Source organism: Aegilops tauschii, chromosome 3, assembly GCF_002575655.3.
Source record: "Aegilops tauschii subsp. strangulata cultivar AL8/78 chromosome 3, Aet v6.0, whole genome shotgun sequence".
NCBI lineage: Eukaryota > Viridiplantae > Streptophyta > Magnoliopsida > Poales > Poaceae > Aegilops > Aegilops tauschii.
In genome coordinates, this window is record NC_053037.3 from 280,595,692 (window position 1) to 280,602,467 (window position 6,776).

Sequence of the window (6,776 nt, forward strand, 5' to 3'; positions counted from 1 at the left end):
CAGCAAGAGAAGTAAACTAACTAAAAGCTACAACTATTGTTTTTTCTTAAGGTTTATCAAACACACAAGAAGAAAGCAAGAAAAAGAAAAATAAACTAGCATGGATATTACAGTGAAAGAGTATGAGCACTGACATCTAGCAATGAGTGTGTGTGAACATAAATGTAATGTCGGTGGGAAATACGTACTCCCCCAAGCTTAGGCTTTTGGCCTAAGTTGGTTCATTGCCACGGATGGCCTGGCGGATATCCGTAGTTGTAGCTAGGGTCGTACTGAGATGAAGAAGACTCTGACTGCCACTGGCTGGCAGTCATCTCCGGATCCCAAAAGTAATTAGACTGTCGTGGAGGCTCAAATTGTGGTTCCGGCTCCGTGGCTGGTGTAGGGTTCCTGTAGGCGTAAATGGCCGCCCACGGAACGAGATACGGGCCTGCAGATAAATTAAACAAGGAAGGAGCAGGCAAGATAATAGTCTCAGGATGATGCTTATCAAAGAACAATTTGTATTTAAGCGCCCCTTCCTTATTCTTAACAATGAAATCATGCGCTACCATACTCTTATAATCTAAATAAGAAGTGGGCAGCAATTTTTCTTCTTTTTCATAGTGCCTAATAGGTATATTATAATATGCAGCAAGGTGTGAAGCGTAAATACCTCCAAAGATGGGACCCTTAGTACGGTTCAGACTTAACCGTTTAGCAATAATACCGCCCATACTAACAGTTTTATCAGAAAATAAACCATGGAACAAAATGATAATATCAGGAACACTAAGGTTTCCATAGTTTCCGCGGCCAATCAAGCAACAACTAGCAAATATGGCAAAGTAGCGTAAAACAGGAAAAATGTATGCTAGTGATTCTTGCATCAGAAACCTTCCTGGTTTCCCCCACAGTAATGGTGTCAATAAACCCGTCCACATCTTTACGATGTGGTTCATCTAAGGTACCCTCGAAGGGTATTTTGCAAACCTTGCAAAATTCATCTAGTGGCATCTTCTTAAAAACATCATATAAATGAAACTCTACCAAAGGAGGTGTTTCCTTAGGATAATAGTAGAAGTTTTGCACAAAAGTATTGGTGAGTAAGAGATATTGATGACGTTGGTCGCGGAGGAAGTCGGTGAGGCCAGCATTCTAAGCCAGTGAATAGAAATCATCATAAATCCCGGCTTCTCTCAAGAAATCATCGGAAGGCCATTCACACGGCCGGACCTCCGCGGTGCGAGGCAAATTATATTTGGGCCTCTGTGCTTCTTCATTTTGCTTTTCCTTCGAGCTTCGGCTCGATGAGCCCCTCAAAAATCTCTTCATTATTTTCTGAAAATTTCTGAAATTTTTAGTAACTTCAAATAAAAGTAAACCAAACTCAACAAAATTGATAGCAACTACTCCTACAAGTGACTAGAGCCTATAACATGCATTAGAACTACTTGGAACCATATAAATTTGACATGCAAGATCAAGAACATGGTCACCTAGGCAGCACAAATTTGCAATGAATAAAGCACTAGAACAAAAACTAATTGGACCAAGGGAGGAGTCACATACCAAGGAACAATCTTCCCAAGCAGTTTTGTGAGAGGTGCTTTGAGCAAGGAGATCGAAAATTGCAGAAAAATGAGCTAGAACTCGTGCTTGAGCTGGATATTGGTGTTTGTGGGAGGAAGAAGGAGTGTGTGGGTGCAGGAATAAGTGGAGGGGGGCCACCATGGGCCCATGAGGCAGGGGCGCGCCCAGGGGAGTAGGGCGCGCCCTCCACCCTCGTGGCCAGGTGCTTGCCCCTCCTGCTGTGTTCTCAGTGCCAGATATTCTCAAATATTCCAGAAAAATCATATTCCATTTTCAGGGCATTTGGAGAACTTTTATTTTTGGGGTATTTTTATATTGCACGGATAAATCAGAAAACAGACAGAAAAATACTATTTTTACTTTATTTCAACTAAATAACAGAAAGTAGAAAGAGGGTACAGAAGGTTGTGCCTTCTAGTTTCATCCATCTCATGCTCATCAAAAGGAATCCACTAACAAGGTTGATCAAGTCTTGTTAACAAACTCATTCCGAATAAGATGGAATCGGAGAAAATTCGAATAACACTATGTTACCTCAACGGGGATATGCACATCCCCAACAATAAGAATATCATATTTCTTCTTGACAGTAGGAAGAGGAAATTCAAAACCTCCAAAAATAATCGATGGAATTTTTCCAATAGAATTGATACTGTGGACCTGAGGTTGTTTCCTCGGAAAGTGTACCGTATGCTCATTACCATTAACATGAAAAGTGACATTGCCTTTGTTGCAATCAATAACAGCCCCTGCAGTATTCAAAAAAGGTCTTCCAAGAATAATAGACATACTATCGTCCTCGGGAATATCAAGAATAACAAAGTCCGTTAAAATAGTAACGTTTGCAACCACAACAGGCACATCCTCACAAATACCAACAGGTATAGCAGTTGATTTATCAGCCATTTGCAAAGATATTTCAGTAGGTGTCAACTTATTCAAGTCAAGTCTACGATATAAAGAGAGAGGCATAACACTAACACCGGCTCCAAGATCACATAAAGCAGTTTTAACATAGTTTCTTTTAATGGAGCATGGTATAGTAGGTACTCCTGGATCTCCAAGTTTCTTTGGTATTCCACCCTTAAAAGTATAATTAGCAAGCATGGTGGAAATTCCAGCTTCCGGTATCTTTCTTTTATTTGTAACAATTTCTTTCATATACTTAGCATAAGGATTCATTTTGAGCATATCAGTTTATCGCATACGCAAAAAGATAGGTCTAATCATTTCAGCAAAGCGCTCAAAATCCTCATCATCCTTTTTCTTGGATGGTTTGGGAGGAAAAGGCATGAGTTTCTGAACCCAAGGTTCTCTTTCTTTACCATGTTTCCTAGCAACAAAGTCTCTCTTATCATAACGTTGATTCTTTGATTGTGGGTTATCAAGATCAACAGCAGGTTCAGTCTCTACATCATTATCATTACTAGGTTGAGCATCATCATGAACATCATCATTAGCATTTTCACTAGGTTCATGTTCATTACCAGATTGTGTTTCAGCATCAGAAATAGATATATCATTTGGATTCTCAGGTGGTTCAGCAATAGGTTCACTAGAAGCATGCAAAGTCCTATCATTTTTCTTTTTCTTCTTTTTAGAAGGACCAGGTGCATCAATATTATTTCTCTGAGAATCTTGCTCAATTCTCTTAGGGTGGCCTTCAGGATACAAAGGTTCCTGAGTCATCTTACCAGTTCTAGTAGCCACTCTAACAGCATAATCATTTTCCTTACTATTCATTTCATTGCGCAAATCCTTTTGTGTTTTAAGTACTTGTTCTACTTCAGTGGTAACCATAGAAGCATGTTTAGTAATGAGTTTAAGTTCACCTTTAACTCTAGACATATAATCACCCAAGTGCTCAAGCGTATCGGAATTATATTTCAATTGTCTACCAAAATAAGCATTGAAGTTTTCTTGTTTGACAATAAAATTATCAAACTCTTCTAAGCATTGTCTAGCAGACTTATAGTGAGGAATATCACCTTCATCAAATCTATAGAGAGAATTTACCTTTACTACCTGTGTCGGGTTATCAAGACCATGAGTTTCTTCAATAGGTAATGGATTAAGATCATATATTTCTTCAACAGGCGCTAGATTAAGACCATGTATTTCTTCAATAGAAGGTAAATTCTTAACATCTTCAGCTTTAATACCCTTTTCTTTCATAGATTTCTTGCCTCTTGCATATCTTCAGGACTGAGAAATAGAACACCTCTTTTCTTCGGAGTTGGTTTAGGAATAGGCTCAGGAGCTGGCTCATGAAGTGTCCAATTATTTTCATTTGTCAACATATTATTCAATAGAATTTCAGCTTCATCCGGTGTTCTCTCCCTGAAAACAGAACCAGCACAACTATCCAGGTAATCTCTGGAAGCATCGGTTAGTCCATTATAGAAGACTAGCACATATGCCCGTGCGTCGCAATGGGAGAGATAATTTGAAACCGAAATATTTTTGAAAACATGAACCTTTTATAAAATCACAAATATTTTTTGACATTGTGATTGTTTTTTAAAACAGGAACATGTTTTCAACATTCGGAACAACTTTAGAAAATGTGCTTTTGAAACGCGAACATTAGTTTCAATTTGTCAACATTACAGTAAAACAACAATATTTTTTAATCTTGAACATTTTATAAAATATAATTTTACTACTACAGAAAAAAATGGGCCGACCCAGTCTTGACTGTCATGTGCGAAGCACTGACTATATGGTGCGCTGTGCAGCAAATAGGATTTCTCCCCACTACACGGGCAGTAAATTAAATGGGCTGGCTTTACTGGGCCAGAGCGTGTGTGGCCCATATACGAAATTCTGGACAAACCATTATTCTTTTCTAACAGACGAGCGCACAAAATTTAATACCACCTCGAATAAAAGAAAAATCTTTTCCGCGGTGAACGGATGAAAAAATTGAAGAAACGCACCTTGCTTTATTACTAGGTATAGATATCAAGTATTTCATTTTTCTTGAGAGGATGATCAGGCAAAGCATTAAGTAACTTGAGAAGCCTCCCCCAAGCTTGTGGGAGACTCTCTTCTTCAATTTGCACAAAATTGTATATTTCCCTCAAAGCAGCTTGTTTCTTATGAGCAGGGAAATATTTAGCAGAGAAGTAATAAATCATATCCTGGGGACTACGCACACAACCAGGATCAAGAGAATTAAACCATATCTTAGCATCACCCTTTAATGAGAACGGAAATATTTTAAGGATATAAAGATAGCGAGATCTCTCATCATTAGTGAACAGGGTGGCTATATCATTTAATTTAGTAAGATGTGCCACAACAGTTTCAGATTCATAGCCATGAAAAGGATCAGATTCAACTAAAGTAATTATATCAGGATCAACAGAGAATTCATAATCCTTATCAGTAACACAGATAGGTGAAGTAGCAAAAGCAGGGTCAGGTTTCATTCTAGCATTAAGAGATTGCTGCCTCCATTTAGCTAATAACCTCTTGAGCTCATATCTATCTTTGCAAGCTAAAATAGCTAAAGCAGCTTCTTTTCAAAAACATAACCCTCAGGAATAACAGGCGAGTCTTCATCATCACTTTCATCTATATAATCAGTTTCAATAATTTCTTTCTCTCTAACCCTAGCAATTTGTTCATCTAGAAATTTACTAAGTGGCACAGTAGTATCAAGCATAGAAGTAGTTTCATCATAAGTATCGTGCATAGCAGAAGTGACATCATCAATAACATGCGACATATCTGAACGAATAGCAGAAGCAGGTTTAGGTGTCGCAAGCTTACTCAAAACAGAAGGTGAATCAAGTGCAGAGCTAGATGGTAGTTCCTTACCTCCCCTCGTAGTTGACGGATAAATTGTTGTCTTAGCATCTTTCAAGTTCTTCATAGTGATCAGTAGATATAAATCCCAAGTGACTCAAAGAATAGAGCTATGCTCCCCGGCAACGGTGCCAGAAAATAGTCTTGATAACCCACAAGTATAGGGGATCGCAACATTTTTCGAGGGTAGAGTATTCAACCCAAATTTATTGATTCGACACAAGGGGAGCCAAAGAATATTCTCAAGTATTAGTAGTTGAGTTGTCAATTCAACCACACCTGGATAACTTAATATCTGCAGCAAAGTATTTAGTAGCAAAGTAATATGATAGTAGTGGTAACGGTAACAAAAGTAATATTTTTGGTGTTTTGTAGTGATTGTAACAGTAGCAACGAAAAAGTAAATAAGCGAAGAACAATATGTGAAAAGCTCATAGGCATTGGATCGGTGATAGACAATTATGCCGGATGCGGTTCATCATGTAATAGTCATAACATAGGGTGACACAGAACTAGCTCCAATTCATCAATGTAATGTAGGCATGTATTCCGAATATAGTCATACGTGCTTATGGAAAAGAACTTGCATGACATCTTTTGTCCTACCCTCCCGTGGCAGCGGGGTCCTAATGGAAACTAATGGATATTAAGGCCTCCTTTTAATAGAGTACCGGAACAAAGCATTAGCACATAGTGAATACATGAACTCCTCAAACTATGGTCATCACCGGGAGTGGTCCCGATTATTGTCACTTCGGGGTTGCCGGATCATAACACATAGTAGGTGACTATAGACTTGCAAGATAGGATCAAGAACTCACATATATTCATGAAAACATAATAGGTTCAGATATGAAATCATGGCACTCGGGCCCTAGTGACAAGCATTAAGCATAGAAAAGTCATAGCAACATCAATCTCAGAACATAGTGGATACTAGGGATCAAACCCTAACAAAACTAACTCGATTACATGATAGATCTCATCCAACCCATCACCGTCCAGCAAGCCTACGATGGAATTACTCACGCACGGCGGTGAGCATCATGAAATTGGTGATGGAGGATGGTTGATGATGACGACGGTGACGAATCCCCCTCTCCGGAGCCCCGAACAGACTCCAGATCAGCCCTCCCGAGAGGTTTTAGGGCTTGGCAGCGGCTCCGTATCGTAAAACGCAATGAATCCTTCTCTTTGATTTTTTTGTCCCCGAAAGTGAATATATGGAGTTGGATTTGAGGTCGGTGGAGCGTCAGGGGGCCCACGAGGTAGGGGGCGCGCCCTAGGGGGCAGGCGTGCCCCCCACCCTCGTGGGCATGGTGTGGGCCCCCTGACGTGGACTTTCTTCCAGTATTTTTCTTATTTTCCAAATAGATGTTCTGTGGAGCTTC